Here is a 16,561-nt window from a genome sequence, read left to right as displayed (position 1 = left end):
TGGGGGAATATACTTAAAGCTGCCAGAGGGGGACGAGACTGGGGAACCTACTGGAGACTATATTTACAGCTGGCAGAGGGAGAAAAAGAGTGGGGAACCTACTGGGGACTATATTTACGGTTACCAAAGAAAGAAGAAGACGAGTATTATATTTACATCTGTCAAAGGGGGAAGGAGACCAGAGAACCTACTGGGGATTATATTTACATCTACCAAAGGGAAAAGGAGACTGGGGAACCTACTGGGAACTATATTTACAGCTGTTGGAGAAGGAGACTGGCAGTGGTGTAACTACCGCAGTAGCAGCCATGGCGACTGCTATGGGGCCCGTGGCATGAGGGGACCCATGCCGCCCACCGGCACAGGCCCCCCCACATGCACGGTGGCTCCGCTAGCAGCCGCTACGGCTGCTACAGTGGTAACGACGCCACATTCAATAGTATCTGTGTCCTTAGGAAGCAGATACTATTAAACACTACGACAGAGCAGGGAGGTATCTCCCTGCTCTGCCATTGCTATAAGCTGTTCGCTCTGCAGTCTATCAGGTGCAGGGACGGGATCCCTGCGCAGGCCGGCGTGATAAAGTCACTGGATCATGCGCCGGTCGGCGTGATAAAGTCTCTGGATCACGCCGGTCCACACAGGGATCCTGTCAGCGTTGAGGAGGCTTGTGTAGAAGCTCCATTTGTTGCGGGAACGGGACCTAGGTGAGTATAAAGTTTTTTTTGTTTTTGGGGGCACTATCTACAGGTGGGGGGCTGTATGGCACTATCTACAGTGCGGGGTTGTATGGCAGTATCTGCAGGGGGGTTGTATGGCACTATTTCTAGGGGGGCTGTATGGTGCTATCTACAGGGGGGTTGTATGGCAGTATCTACAGGGGGCTGTATTGCAGAATCTACAGGGGGGCTTGTATGCCAGTATCTACCGCGGGGGGGGCTGTATGGCGCTATCTACAGAGGGGCGTTCTATGGTGCTATCTACAGGAGGGATGTATGGTGCTATCTACAGGGGGCTGTATGGCACTATCTACAAGGGGGGCTGAATGGCACTATCTACAGGGGGACTATATGGTGCTATCAATAGGGGGGCTGTATGGCGCTATCTACAGGGGGGGCTGTACAGGGGGATGCATGGCGCTATCTACAGGGGGGCTGAATGGCACTCTCTACAGGGGACTGTATGGTGCTATCTACAGGGGAGGCAGTGGCACGATCTACAAAAGGGAGGTGTGGGCGCTATCTACAGCGAAGATGTATGGCGCTATTTACAGGGGGAGGTGGGAGGCACTATCTACAATGGGGGCTGCATGGCACTGTCTACAAGGTGGCACTATCTAGAAGTGTTATACTGTCTACAGGGGTGGCTGTAAAGCACTGTCTACAGGGGGGCTGTATGGCAGAACCTATGGGGGCACTATCTACAGGGGGGCTGTGTGTGGCACCCAGGGGAGGGGGGCCCAGTCAAAAGTTTGCTATGGGGCCCAGTCTTTCCTAGTTAAGCCCCTGGAGACTGGGGAACCTACTGGGGAGTATATATCCAGAAGGAGACTGGTGAACCTACTGGGTATAATATTTACATCTGTCAAAGGGGGGAGGAGACTGGAGCACCTACTGGAGACTATATTTACAGCTACCAGAGGGAGAAGGAGACTGGGGAACCTATTGGGTACTATAGTTACAGCTGCCAGAGGGAGAAGGAGACTGGGGAACCTATTGGGTACTATAGTTACAGCTACCAGAGGGGGAAGGGGGACTGGGAAACCTTCTGGGGACTATATTTGCAGCTACCAGAGGAGGAAGGAGACTGGGAACTATATTTTCAACTGCCAGAAGGAAACGAGACTAAAGAACAAAGTGAGGACTATATTTACAGCTACCAGAGGGGGAATGAGACTGGGGAATATACTGGGAACTATATTTACAGATTCCAGAGAGGGAAGAAGACTGTCACAAACTAGTGTATGTGGACCACTAGGCTGCTCCACCGTAGCGAAGAGGCAGCTGGCCAAATCACAGTCCAAGCACAGTCTTGTGGACGAGGTGCATAGCACAAGGGTACCTGAGATAATCCAGACAACCGCAGGGCTCCGGCACAGATGGGGCTAGGTGTGGCAGGTTCCGCCAGACGTGGTGGATGGCACCAGGGATGGCAGATGACACCAGACATGGTGTATCCAGCAGGCGGCACAACACGACTCCGATACAAGGCAGGCTCAGGAATGAAACACAGCATGGGATGCAGGAGATAGGATGCAGGGAAGGAGAACATTCGGAGCAGAAAAACACTAAGGGACCATTTGCAATACGAACATGGGAAAAGTACAAACAACGCTCAGGCAAGGAGTGGGAGTCCAGGGTGCAGGGTGCACTGGGGATAGGATAGGGAACTTTTAGGGAGTGCGCACGCTTGCCCTTTAAGGCCGGGGACGAGCGCGCATGCGCAACTGATCGCACAGTCCAGGAAGGGAAGGCCGCGCCAGCCGGCGTCTCCGGGGAGAAGGACGCCGGCAAACGGCCAGAAAATTGCGGTCGCGCTCGTTCACCGAGGTCGAGCGGCAGCGGTCTGCGACCGTAGCCATAACAGAAACTGGGGACCTACTGGGGACTATATTTACAACTTCCAGAGGGAGTAGGAGACTGGAGCACCTACTGCGTACTATATTTACAACTAGCAGAGGGTGAAAACGACTGGGGAACCTGCTGGGGACTATATTTACAGCCACCAGGGGGAGAATGAGACTGGGGAAGCTATTGGGGACTATATTTACACCTTCCAGAGGGGGAAGGAGACTGGGGAACCTACTGGGGACTATATTTACAGCTGCCAGAGGGGGTGGGAGACTGGGGAACCTACTGGGGACTATACCTACAGCTTCCAGAGGGGGAAAGAGACTGGGGAAGCTACTGGGGAAAATATTTACAACTGCTAGAAGGGAACGTGACTAGAGACGCTATTGGGGAGCATATTTACAGCTCCAAGAGAGGGAAGGAGACTCGGAAACCTACTGGGGACTATAGTTACAGCTGCCAGAGGGGAAAGAGACTGAGGAACGTTTTGGGAACTATATAAACAGCTACCGGAAGGAAAGGGGAGACTGGGGAATCTACCGGGGACTATATTTACAGTTACCAGAAGGCAGGGCTTCAAAGGAGTACAAAGATGGCAGACCTGGGGGCCTTTATTAGGCCCCCAGGCTGCCATTACAACCATTGTCACCATCCAATCGCAGGGGGGGCGCAATGGCGTGCTTGAGGAGGCGCCCCCCTGATTCTAACAATGTAAATGCCGCGGTTGCGACTGACCGCGGCATTTAAGGTGTTAAGCGGACGGAATCAAAGTGATCTTTAATCCCGCCCATTGGAGTGAGGTATCAGCTGTATAACACAGCTGTCACCCGCTAAGTATGAAGCGTGCTCAGCCCGTGAGCGTGCCCAATACTTCCCCTTGGCGACATTTCAGTAATAGTATATCGTATTTCGCCAACTGGTAAAATAATAGTCCTATAAATGACAACATTCAACCAATGCAGTTTTGTCAGTATTGAAATTTTGTCAGCTTGTCTTCAAAGAAAAGCAAAACGATTGTTAGACTCTTTATTACCACACACATCATATAATAAATGCTATGATTTTGGAGAACATAACATTTTCTTTATCTTAGGGCATTTATAAGGCTAAATTCACACCCTTTACTGTCGGCATAAAGACATGGAAACGCTCCAAAAATCTACATTGATGTGCCCTTAGACTTTAATGGGCGAACTTATGCCAATAGGGTGTCCTTTTGGGAAACATTGAGGGGTACATCAAGATACCACAACCCAAACTGTATTAATAAGTATAAACAACTGTATACAAAAATAACATATACCACACAATATAAATGTGTCTTTAACGGCAGACATATGTAACTGTATGGATCTATACTTTCAGCAGAAATGTTTGAAACTGACTGTAAACACCAAATATGGTGTGAATTTAGCCTATGTTCCGCGTAAAACATAGTGGACAGAAACTCGTTTTCCATAGAATGTCTATAATAATCTATTTTTTATGGAAACAATTAACAAAAAAAGAGAAATACCTACAACCTCACATGCATACTGAAACCTCACATGCATATTGAAAGATGAGCATGATAAACCATCTTCGCCTTTAGCTTGCATCTCACCTCTAGAAGTATTTTTCTACCACATAATTCCCCTCATATAGAACAACCTCACATTTGTATCATACATAAAACTAGCCAGTGGTCAGATAATATAGTCCAGATAAACTTTTAGCCAGCATCTTTCCCATTTAGGTCTATTTGCAGGAGTTGCTTGTCCATATACTTCTATGCCAGCCTACTTTTTTACCGGTCATTGAAAAAGCTACAAAAAAAAAAAACACTACTAGACCACCACATATATTTCCTCAGATATGGCACTTTGTACCAAATTACTTTTCTAGTACAGAACCCCACAATTGCTACACACAGTAGACAACATGTGGTCAGAAAAGATAGGCGTGATAACAACCTTCACCTTTAGCTGGCACCTTTCCTATAGAGAGCTATTTAACCTCGGCTAGATGCTTTCCCTAGGACTTCGCTTTCCCGATATATTAGATGCTTGTGCATCTGGTCCCCGACTGTATATTCCAGGAGGCAGATTATGATGTCATCAGGAGCAGAGTGACATCACATGATTGTTACATCATTAACGGCTGTCAATCCAATCATTGCACAATCCACCCATGCAGAACAGCCTCATCTCTCACCCCATTTTTCATAGGGATTAAGGAACCCCCTCCTCCTCATCTATTTTATATTTAACTCAACGGTAATCTTTGCCCCAGGATAATTTTCTGGCCAGTGTATGACAACCCGAACAGAAAAGAAAATTATTAATATAAATCATACAGATAAAACTAAATATAAACTTTAGTATTCAAGATATCAGATAATTAATAATAAGATTGCATTAATATAGATGTATGCAGCCTATAAGACATGTACAACTAAACAAACCATCCCCCACAGTCGCGATTACTTCCGTCAATCAAATGGCTGCCATCAACATAGCAACGAGCACAACACATTCTTCTCCTAAAAGTACTAAAATGGCTACCACCACCATAGCAACCAGCACAACACATGAAGGTACGAGGCACAATTCAAATACACTATATATATATATATATATAATAATTAAGACACAGAAAACAGATGTGTGGATGAAAAGGCCGCAATGTTTTTATTAAGGGTTACCAAATATAATCCATAATAATAAATACTTTTAAAACCAAAATACTTAAAACCAATATAATAAAAACCACATATAATAAATAAACCATTTTTAATCAATCAGTCCTCCCAGCAATAGCTGGGAGACAAAAAAAAACCTCTAATAAAAAATTGTGACAGCCAGGGGGGAAATAACATGGTAACACAAACCCCAACATATAAACATACAAATAAATGACAACCACAACTTTATAATTGGAAATATAGGCCGCGATGTTTATTAACCCGTTAGTGACCGGCCCATCGTGTTTCTACGTCGGTCACTAACGGGCCTTATTCCGATGCCATAGACTTTTTACGTCGCGGCATCGGAATAAGTAAACAGAGCAGGGAGCTGTCAAATCTCCCTGCTCTCGGCTGCTAGAGGCAGCTGAGGGCTGGGGGCGTCCCTGCTCTGCCGTGTGAGATCGATATTAGTATCGATCTCACACGTTTAACCCCTCAGATGCGGTGCTCAATAGCGAGCACCGCATCTGAGTGGTTTTGGAGAGAGGGAGGGAGCTCCCTCTCTACCCCACCGACACCCGGTGATACGATCGCCGAGTGTCTTGTCTCTAATGGCAGCCGGGGGCCTAATAAAGGCCCCCAGGTCTGCCTGGAGTCAATGCCTGCTAGATCATGCCGCAGGCATGACCTAGCAGATGCCTGTCCGTGTTAAACGGACAGGCAGTAATACACTGCAATACAAAAGTATTGCAGTGTATTATAAATGCGATCGCAGAATCGCATATTATAGTCCCCTAATGGGACTAGTAAAAAAGTGAAAAAAAAGTTGAATAAAGTTAATTAAAAAAAAAATGTGAAAAAAAATGAAAAACCCAGCTTTTCCCCTTACAAACTGCTTTACTATTAAAAAAACAAAATAAAGATAAAAAGTTACACATATTTGGTATCGCCGCGTCCGTAACAACCCCGACTATAAATCTATTACATTATTTAACCCGCACGGTGAACGCCGTAAAAAAATTAATAAAACACTATGGAAAAATTGCTGTTTTCTGTGAACACTGACTTTAAAAAAATGTAATAAAAAGTGATCAAAAAGTCGCATCTACTCCAAAATGGTACCAATAAAAACTACAAGTCGTCCCGCAAAAAAAAAGCCCTCATACGACCGCATCGCCGAAAAAATAAAAACATTACGGCTCTTCAAATATGGAGACACAAAAACAAATCATTTTGAAAAAAAAGTGTTTTTACTGTGTAAAAGTAGTAAAACATACAAAACTATACAAATTTGGTATCGTTGCAATCGTAACAACCCGCTGAATAAAGTTATTGTGTTATTTATACCACACGGTAAACGGCGTAGATTTAGGACGCAAAAAAGAGTGGCGAAATTTCAGATTTTTTTCTATTCCCCCCCCCAAAAAAAGTTAATTAAAAGTTAATCAATAAATAATATGTACCTAAAAATGGTGCTATTAAAAAGTGCAACTTGTCCCGCAAAAAACAAGACCTTATACAGCTATGTCGACGCAAATATAAGAAGGTTATAGCTCTTGGAATGCGACGATTGAAAAACGTAAAAAATAGCTTGGTCATTAAGGTCCAAAATAGGCCGGTCATTAAGGGGTTAAGGGTTACCCAAGAATAAATAATTCAATCCAACATAACCATAAAATTATTGAAAATTCATTAATCAATCATCATCAAATTATTGAACCAAGTCCCCCCAGCATTAGCTGGGAGACTAAACCCTCTAGTAAACATCGCGACAGGAAAGCCCTTTTAAAAAAGGGGAGGGCTGGGCGGGGCTTGTCTTGAATCTTCTTCAAACGGCCCGGAACACTGCCGGACACCAGAATTTAAACAGGAAATCTTCCCGCCGTTGCTGCTCGTTATCCAATCAGTAAAAAGCGCGGGCTTCACGAGCGCAAGGTGGAAAATTCCAGAACCTGCTCGTACATTCCTGTACAGCTGACCTGAACCTGACCCATGCAGGTAAATACCAACTGTGATAATAAAAGAGGGGTGGGGAGGAAGAAACCAAACCAGAAACCACCAACCTTTAAATCATAAAAATTATGTGGGGCTGTGATACCATGTGTCCCCCAAGCGATTGCTATGGGGGGCCCTGGCATTCTCGGGGAGGGTGGGTGGGCGCTGATCGCAGGAACGGTCAGGAACTGTCACCGGACCTCAAAGCCTGTGGCTTTATATAAGAATATCTTCCCGCCGAAAGAACTGTGCTGCCAATCACGCTCCACTCCTGGTGCTGGGCAGAATCTTTAGCAACAACACTTTTTCCCACCACTTAACACAGCTACCAATCCTGTGAAGACTCCAGTTGATGGGCAGATTACTGAAAACTTCAAGAAGCCAAAGGTAAGGCTACCACCACCATAGTAACCAGCACAACACATTCTTCTTATAAAAGTACTAAAATGGCTACCACCACCATAGTAACCAGCACAACACATTCTTCTTATAAAAGTACTAAAATGGCTACCACCACCATAGCAACCAGTTCAACACATTCTCATAAACGTACTAAAATAGCTACCACCACCATAGCAAGCAGCACAACACATTCTTCTCATAAAAGTACTAAAATGGCTACCACCACCAAAGAAACCCGCAAAACACATTCTTCTTATAAAAGTACTAAAATGGCTACCACCACCATAGCAACCAGCACAACACATTCTTCACATAAAAGTACTAAAATGGCTACCACCACCATAGCAACCAGCACAACACATTCTTCTTATAAAAGTACAAAAATGGCTACCACCACCATAGCAACCAGTACAACACATTCTCATAAAAGTACTAAAATGGCTACCACCACCATAGCAACCAGCACAACACAATCTTCTCATAAAAGTACTAAAATGGCTACCACCACCATAGCAACCAGCACAACACATTCTTCTTATAAAAGTACTAAAATGGCTACCACCACCATAGTAACCAGCACAACACATTCTTCTTATAAAAGTACTAAAATGGCTACCACCACCATAGTAACCAGCACAACACATTCTTCTTATAAAAGTACTAAAATGGCTACCACCACCATAGCAACCAGTACAACACATTCTCATAAACGTACTAAAATAGCTACCACCACCATAGCAAGCAGCACAACACATTCTTCTCATAAAAGTACTAAAATGGCTACCACCACCAAAGAAACCCGCAAAACACATTCTTCTCATAAATGTACTAAAATGGCTAGCACCACCATAGCAACCAGCAGAACACATTCTTCTCATAAAAGTACTAAAATGGATACCACCACCATAGCAACCAGCACAACACATTCTTCACATAAAAGTACTAAAATGGCTACCACCACCATAGCAACCAGCACGCCACATTCTCATAAAAGTACTAAAATGGCTACCACCACCATAGCAACCAGCACAACACATTCTTCTTATAAAAGTACTAAAATGGCTACCACCACCATAGCAACCAGCACACCACATTCTCATAAATGTACTAAAATGGCTACCACCGCCATAGCCAGGGCCGCCATCAGGAATTTCAGGGCCCCCTACAGCTAAATTTTCTGGGCCCCCCTACCGTGGCACCGCCTGTTAACGGTACTCTGTCCAGCACTATATCATGCTACCCAGGGCCGCCATGAGGGGGGGTATTATGGGTACTGGTGTGAGAGGCCCGGCCAAACCTAATTGAAAGGGGGGCCCGGCAAACTGCCGCGACTTGCCTTTGGTAGAAAAAAAACAGGCCCCTGCAATGGGGCCCGTTTTTTTCACCAAAAGAATGTCATGAGCTGCGGGCCCCCCTTTCAATTAGGTTTGGCCGGGCCTCTCACATCAGTACCCCTAATACCCCCCCTGATGGCGGCCCTGGGTAGCATGGGGGCCGTCAAACACCGCCGCCCGTGCGACCGATCACGCGCACCCGCAAACTCCCGCGCATGCGCACCCGCCTGGAACCGCGCACCGAATTTTGAGGCAGATTTTGACCTGCCCACACTATCTTGCCGCGTTTTTTGCCTGCGGCGATTGAGGACAGCAGACAGAAAACCCAGCGAAAAATGCATTTTCTGCCTCCCATTGATTTCGATGGGAGGTCAGAGGCGGAACCGCGGCAAGAAAGGACGTGCTGCTTTTTCTTTTTTCCGCGACTGGCTCCCATTGATTTCAGATTACATCAATTGGAGGCGGTTTTGGAAGTTTTTTGGTGCTGATTCTGACGCAGTGTCCGAGTCAATATCAAGGCCAAAAAACTCTGTGAACTGGGCCTTATTGTTAGGGCTTATTCAGACGAACGTGTAATACGTCCGTGCAACGTGTGTGATTTTCACGCGCCTCGCACGGACCTATGTTACTCTATGGGGTCGTGAAGACGGTCAGTGATTTTCACGCAGCGTGTGTCCGTGTGTCCGCTGCGTAAAACTCACGACATGTCCGATATTTGTGCATTGTTCGCGCATCACGCACCCATTGAAGTCAATGGGTGCGTGAAAATCACGCCCAGCACTGCCGCAGCCGCATAAACTATGAATGAAAACAGAAAAGCACCACGTGCTACAAACATCCAAACAGAGTGTCATAACGATGGCGGCTGCGCGAAAACCACGCAGCCGCGCATCATACGCTGCTGCCACACGGAGCTGTTATGGACCTTTTGCATGCGCAAAACGCCACGTTTTTGCGCGCGCAAAAAGCACACGCTTGTGTGAATCCGGCCTTAGGGTAGGAACACACTAGGCATGAACGCTGCGGATTTTATGCAACACATTTTATTGTGGAAAATCCGCAGCGTATTACAGTCGCAGCCGAGGGGGTCAGATATGAACAAATCTCATCCACACGCTGCAAAAATAATGGACCTGCAGTGTGGCTTTTGGCTTTTTAAGCCGCAGCCTGTCAATGTATTCTGTGGGATCGCTGCTCCTCTGTTGCGGAAATGCTGCGGTTCTGCCGCAAAAATCACACATGAGAAAAAAAAAAGGCACTTTTTAAAATTTATAAAAAAGTTTAGACTTGCCCCGGCCGTAGTCCTGGTGACGCGATCCTCTATTCTTAGCGCAGCCCCGCCTCCTGTCATGACGTTTCATCCCATGTGACTGCTGCAGGTCACATGGTCTACAGCGTCATCCCAGGAGGCGGGGCTACGTTCAGAAGAGAGAGATGCGTCACCTAAACTACGGCCGGGGCAAGTCTAAACTTTTTTTCCCTGCACCAAACCTGCGGCACTATTTGGTGCGGTTTTGCTGGCAGAATTCTCTGCGGCTACCGGGGCGGATAAGCTGTGTAGTTTTACTCAGCATATCCGCCTAGTGTGTCCCTTATGATGTCGCTCCTGGAGCTGCTGCCGGTCTCTAAATAGGCAGTTGGTTCAGTAGAATTTGGAATTATTATTTTTTGTGAACCAGCTTAAAAAAATACAAAACTTTTGTGTTAGGGCCTGTTCACATCACCGTTCGCTTCCGTTCCGGGGTTCCGTCTGAGGTTTCTGTCGGGTGAACACCGCAACAGAAAGTGAAAGTGACAGCACAGCTTCCGTTTCAGTCACCATTGATCTCAATGGTGACGGAAACATCGCTAATGGTTTCCGTTCGTCACCATTCCGGCTGGTTTTCGGACGGAATCAATAGCGTAGTCGACTGCGCTAATGGTGATGGAAACGGAAGCTGTGCTGTCACTTTCACTTTCCGTTGCGGGGTTCACCCGACAGAAACCTCAGACGGAACCCCGGAACGGAAGCGAACGGTGATGTGAACAGGCCTGAACACAAAAGTTTTGTATTTTTTTAAGCTGGTTCACAAAAAAAAAAAAAATTCCAAATTCTACTGAACCAACTGCCTATTTAGAGACCGGCAGCAGCTCCAGGAGCGACATCATAAGGGACACACTAGGCGGATATGCTGAGTAAAACTACACAGCTTATCCGCCCCGGTAGCCGCAGGGAATTCTGCCAGCAAAACCGCACCAAATAGTGGCGCAGGTTTGGTGAGGCGTGTCCGCTGCGGGAATCCTGCAGGGAAAAAAAGTTTAGACTTGCCCTGGCCGTAGTTTAGGTGACGCATCTCTCTCTTCTGAACGTAGCCCCGCCTCCTGGGATGACGCTGTAGACCATGTGACCGCTGCAGCAGTCACATGGGATGAAACGTCATGACAGGAGGCGGGGCTGCGCTAAGAATAGAGGATCGCGTCACCAGGACTACGGCCGGGGCAAGTCTAAACTTTTTATCAATTTAAAAAAGTACCTTTTTTTTTCTCATGTGTGATTTTTGCGGCAGAACCGCGGCATTTCCGCAACAGAGGAGCAGCGATCCCACAGAATACATTGACACGCTGCGACTTAAAAAGCCAAAAGCCACACGGCAGGTCCATTATTTTTGCAGCGTGTGGATGAGATTTGTTCACATCTCATCCACTCTGCTGCGACTGTAATACGCTGCGGATTATCCACAATAAAATGTGTTGCATAAAATCCGCAGCGTTCATGCCTAGTGTGTTCCTACCCTAAGGCCGGATTCACACGAGCATGTGCTTTTTGCACGCGCAAAAAACGTGGCGTTTTGCGCATGCAAAAGGTCCATAACTGCTCCGTGTGTCAGCAGCGTATGATGCGCGGCTGCGTGATTTTCACGCAGCCGCCATCATTATGACACTCTGTTTGTATGTTTGTAGCACGTGGTGCTTTTCTGTTTTCATTCATAGTTTATACGGCTGCGGAAGTGCTGGGCGTGATTTTCACCCACCCATTGACTTCAATGGGTGCGTGATGCGCGAACAATGCACAAATATAGGACATGTCGTGGGTTTTACGCAGCGGACACACGGACACACGCTGCGTGAAAATCACTGACAGTCTGCACGGCCCCATAGAGTAACATAGGTCCGTGCCAGGCGCGTGAAAATCACGCACGTTGCACGGATGTATTACACGTTCGTCTGAATAAGCCCTAACAATAAGGCCAAGTTCACAGAGTTTTTTGGCCTTGATATTGACTCGGACGCTGCGTCAGAATCAGCACCAAAAAACTTCCAAAACCGCCTCCCATTGATGTAATCTGAAATCAATGGGAGCCAGTCGCGGAAAAAAGAAAAAGCAGCACGTCCATTCTTGCCGCGGTTCCGCCTCTGACCTCCCATCGAAATCAATGGGAGGCAGAAAATGCATTTTTCGCTGCGTTTTTTGTCTGCTGTCCTCAATCGCCGCGAGCAAAAAACACAGCAAAAAAACGCGGCAAGATAGTGTGGGCAGGTCAAAATCTGCCTCAAAATTCTTTAAGGAATTTTGAGGCAGATTTTTTTTTGCCTGCAAAATACTGTGTGAACAGGGCCATACATAAACAGCACTTTGAGATAATTGACTCACCGTGTCAGAAGAGCTGCTCCCACTCAAGTCCTCTTCCGGCGATGTCTTCCAGGCGAGGTCTTCGGTCCAGACGTCCAGTCCTTCACCTCCAGCCAGGCTCCAGGTAAGTTTTGTCCATGTGTGTCCGCGGCTGCGCGCGCTTCGTTCGCGGGTGCGCGCGCGGCCGATCGCGGGTGCGCGCGCGGCCGATCGCGGGTGCGCGCGCGGGCGGTCTCCAGTGCGGGCGTTCGTGGGTGCGCGCTCGCGAGTGCGCACGCGCGGGAGTTTCCTTGTGCGCGCGATCGGGTGCGCGCGCGGGCGGACTGTTTGACGGCCCCCCATGACGAGGGGAGGGGGCCCGCAGCAGCAGCAGCTCACGACATTCTTTTGGTGAAAAAAACGGGCCCCATTACAGGGGCCCGTTTTTTCCTACCAAAAGAATGTTGCGGCAGTTGCCGGGCCCCCCTTTCAGTTAGGTTTGGCCGGGCCCCTCACACCACTACCCCTAATACCCCCCTGATGGCGGCCCTGGCCATAGCAACCAGCACACCACATTCTCATAAAAGTACTAAAATGGCTACCACCACCATAGCAACCAGCACAACACATTCTTCTTATAAAAGTACTAAAATGGCTACCACCACCATAGTAACTAGTACAACACATTCTCATAAAAGTACTAAAATGGCTACCACCACCATAGCAACCAGCACAACACATTCTTCTCATAAAAGTACTAAAATGGCTACCACCACCATAGCAACCAGCACAACACATTCTTCTTATAAAAGTACTAAAATGGCTACCACCACCATAGCAACTAGTACAACACATTCTCATAAAAGTACTAAAATGGCTACCACCACCATAGCAACCAGCACAACACATTCTTCTTATAAAAGTACTAAAATGGCTACCACCACCATAGCAACCAGCACACCACATTCTTCACATAAAAGTACTAAAATGGCTACCACCACCATAGCAACCAGCACAACACATTCTTCTTATAAAAGTACTAAAATGGCTACCACCACCATAGCAACCAGCACACCACATTCTCATAAATGTACTAAAATGGCTACCACCGCCATAGCAACCAGCACACCACATTCTCATAAAAGTACTAAAATGGCTACCACCACCATAGCAACCAGCACAACACATTCTTCTTATAAAAGTACTAAAATGGCTACCACCACCATAGCAACTAGTACAACACATTCTCATAAAAGTACTAAAATGGCTACCACCACCATAGCAACCAGCACAACACATTCTTCTCATAAAAGTACTAAAATGGCTACCACCACCATAGCAACCAGCACAACACATTCTTCTTATAAAAGTACTAAAATGGCTACCACCACCATAGCAACTAGTACAACACATTCTCATAAAAGTACTAAAATGGCTACCACCGCCATAGCAACCAGCACAACACATTCTTCTTATAAAAGTACTAAAATGGCTACCACCACCATAGCAACCAGCACACCACATTCTCATAAATGTACTAAAATGGCTACCACCGCCATAGCAACCAGCACACCACATTCTCATAAAAGTACTAAAATGGCTACCACCACCATAGCAACCAGCACAACACATTCTTCTTATAAAAGTACTAAAATGGCTACCACCACCATAGCAACTAGTACAACACATTCTCATAAAAGTACTAAAATGGCTACCACCACCATAGCAACCAGCACAACACATTCTTCTCATAAAAGTACTAAAATGGCTACCACCACCATAGCAACCAGCACAACACATTCTTCTTATAAAAGTACTAAAATGGCTACCACCACCATAGCAACTAGTACAACACATTCTCATAAAAGTACTAAAATGGCTACCACCACCATAGCAACCAGCACAACACATTCTTCTTATAAAAGTACTAAAATGGCTACCACCACCATAGCAACCAGCACACCACATTCTTCACATAAAAGTACTAAAATGGCTACCACCACCATAGCAATCAGCACAACACATTCTTCTCTTATAAACCATAGTGGGGCAGTGTTTATATCTATAACCAATAGATTTGTCTGTAACATGGATATAAAGATGATCATTATAGTGGATTGTGTCCTGGGATTATTCCAGTACAGCTATATCCAGCTACTGAACACAGGGTTAGTGTTTAGGACAACTGTGGACTGTTTGATATAAACCAAAATTATGGGTTATAATCTCACTCATACTCCCTACTATCTTCATTAGCAATAAACACAGACTGCACACAATCTGCCTAGCTATACACAACTTCATCCATTATAGCTAATGGACTGTGATATTTTTCATGTTACACTTGTAGGAAGATGTTCTAATCATATCCCAGGAGATTACAGCAGAGATGGCTTCTCTTTGTAGCAGGAGATATAATTTGGTTTTATGAGGAATATTACGTGCTGTCTCCTCTGCTGGATATGAGATGTGGGGTCAGGTGGCAGAGAGCAGTATATGAGATGTATGTGTGTCTGGTCCCTGGTTCCAGGAGGCAGATTATGATGTCAGCAGGAGCAGTGTGACATCACTTATTACATCACTCCATCTGAAGTCAATCAGGTACGTGTTTACATCTTTCGAGAGAAGTCACAAAATTAAAGCAGTGGTCTGATTGGTTACGGATAAAATTGAGACTTTATGTATAAGACCTTATTACAATTTCAAGAAGAATCATAAATGGTATCATATGGGGCTGGGGTAAAGTCATAGGATCAAAAGTAAAATTCACTACTTATGAACAAAAGAGAATAGGTATTTACACTCTTACATTTTCCTTTAATGGCTGCGGTGCTTTATTGTGGGATTTTTTTTAACATATCCAGTTTATACATATGTATATATATCTTTTTTTATATATGTATGTATGTATGTATATATATATATATATATATATATATATATATATATATATATATATATAAAACAACGGATAAACAAGCAGCACCGTTCATCAAAATACGTACAGCCAGGGTGCAAGGTCTCGTTTGGACATATGACCAATGTCCCAAATACCAAGTAAATCCTTTCAAAATACGAGACAGCACACCTTGATAGTGAAAAAAGTGGATTTATTCACCACATGCGACGTTTCAGCCCTACTCCATGGGGCCTTTCTCAAGTATATATATATATATATATATATATATATATATATATATATATATATGTATATATATATATATATATATATATATATAGAAAAACAAATGGATCCAGCCGCACCGGTATGCTGTGGGTGCAAGCCAACGGAATAAGACCACAATCCCAATGGTATATAAGACAAAAAATAGGCAGCACTCCGTTCAGGTAGAGGTGAAAAAAGAGGGTACTTTTATTGTCCCATAAACAGTGGCAACGTTTCAGCTCCTTCCACTGGAGCCTTTCTCAAGCTTGAGAAAGGCTCCAGTGGAAGGAGCTGAAACGTTGCCACTGTTTATGGGACAATAAAAGTACCCTCTTTTTTCACCTCTACCTGAACGGAGTGCTGCCTATTTTTTGTCTTTTATATATATATATATATATATATATATATATATATATATATATAAACAAACAGATATACAGCTTTACGTATGACCAGCATAGATTTTAGTTCACTGGAGGTAAGCAATAACGGTTCCTATTGAAGGGAGTATATAGCAAAAACTGTATAAATTCTCATAATAACAGTAAGAAATGCTGGATACTGAACATTTTCATATTTAAAAGGGACCATGCACCGCCATGTATCGCCATGCATAAAAACTTCTACAACATGTGGTACAAAAAGTGGCATGGTCGCAGCAACCAATCAAACTGGCAGTTTTAAACTCAATTCGAAACTTGATGAAATATGAGAACAAAATTCTAGTTAAAATTCTGCCCTTGGATCCCAACGCCAAGAATAAAGCCAATGGATGATGCAGTCCCATGACTATGTCTACAACCATAGCTTACCACCGGCAGGGAGACACAGGGAGAATTT

Source organism: Rhinoderma darwinii, chromosome 7 (assembly GCF_050947455.1).
Source record: "Rhinoderma darwinii isolate aRhiDar2 chromosome 7, aRhiDar2.hap1, whole genome shotgun sequence".
NCBI lineage: Eukaryota > Metazoa > Chordata > Amphibia > Anura > Rhinodermatidae > Rhinoderma > Rhinoderma darwinii.
Note: the sequence above shows the minus strand (reverse complement) of the source record.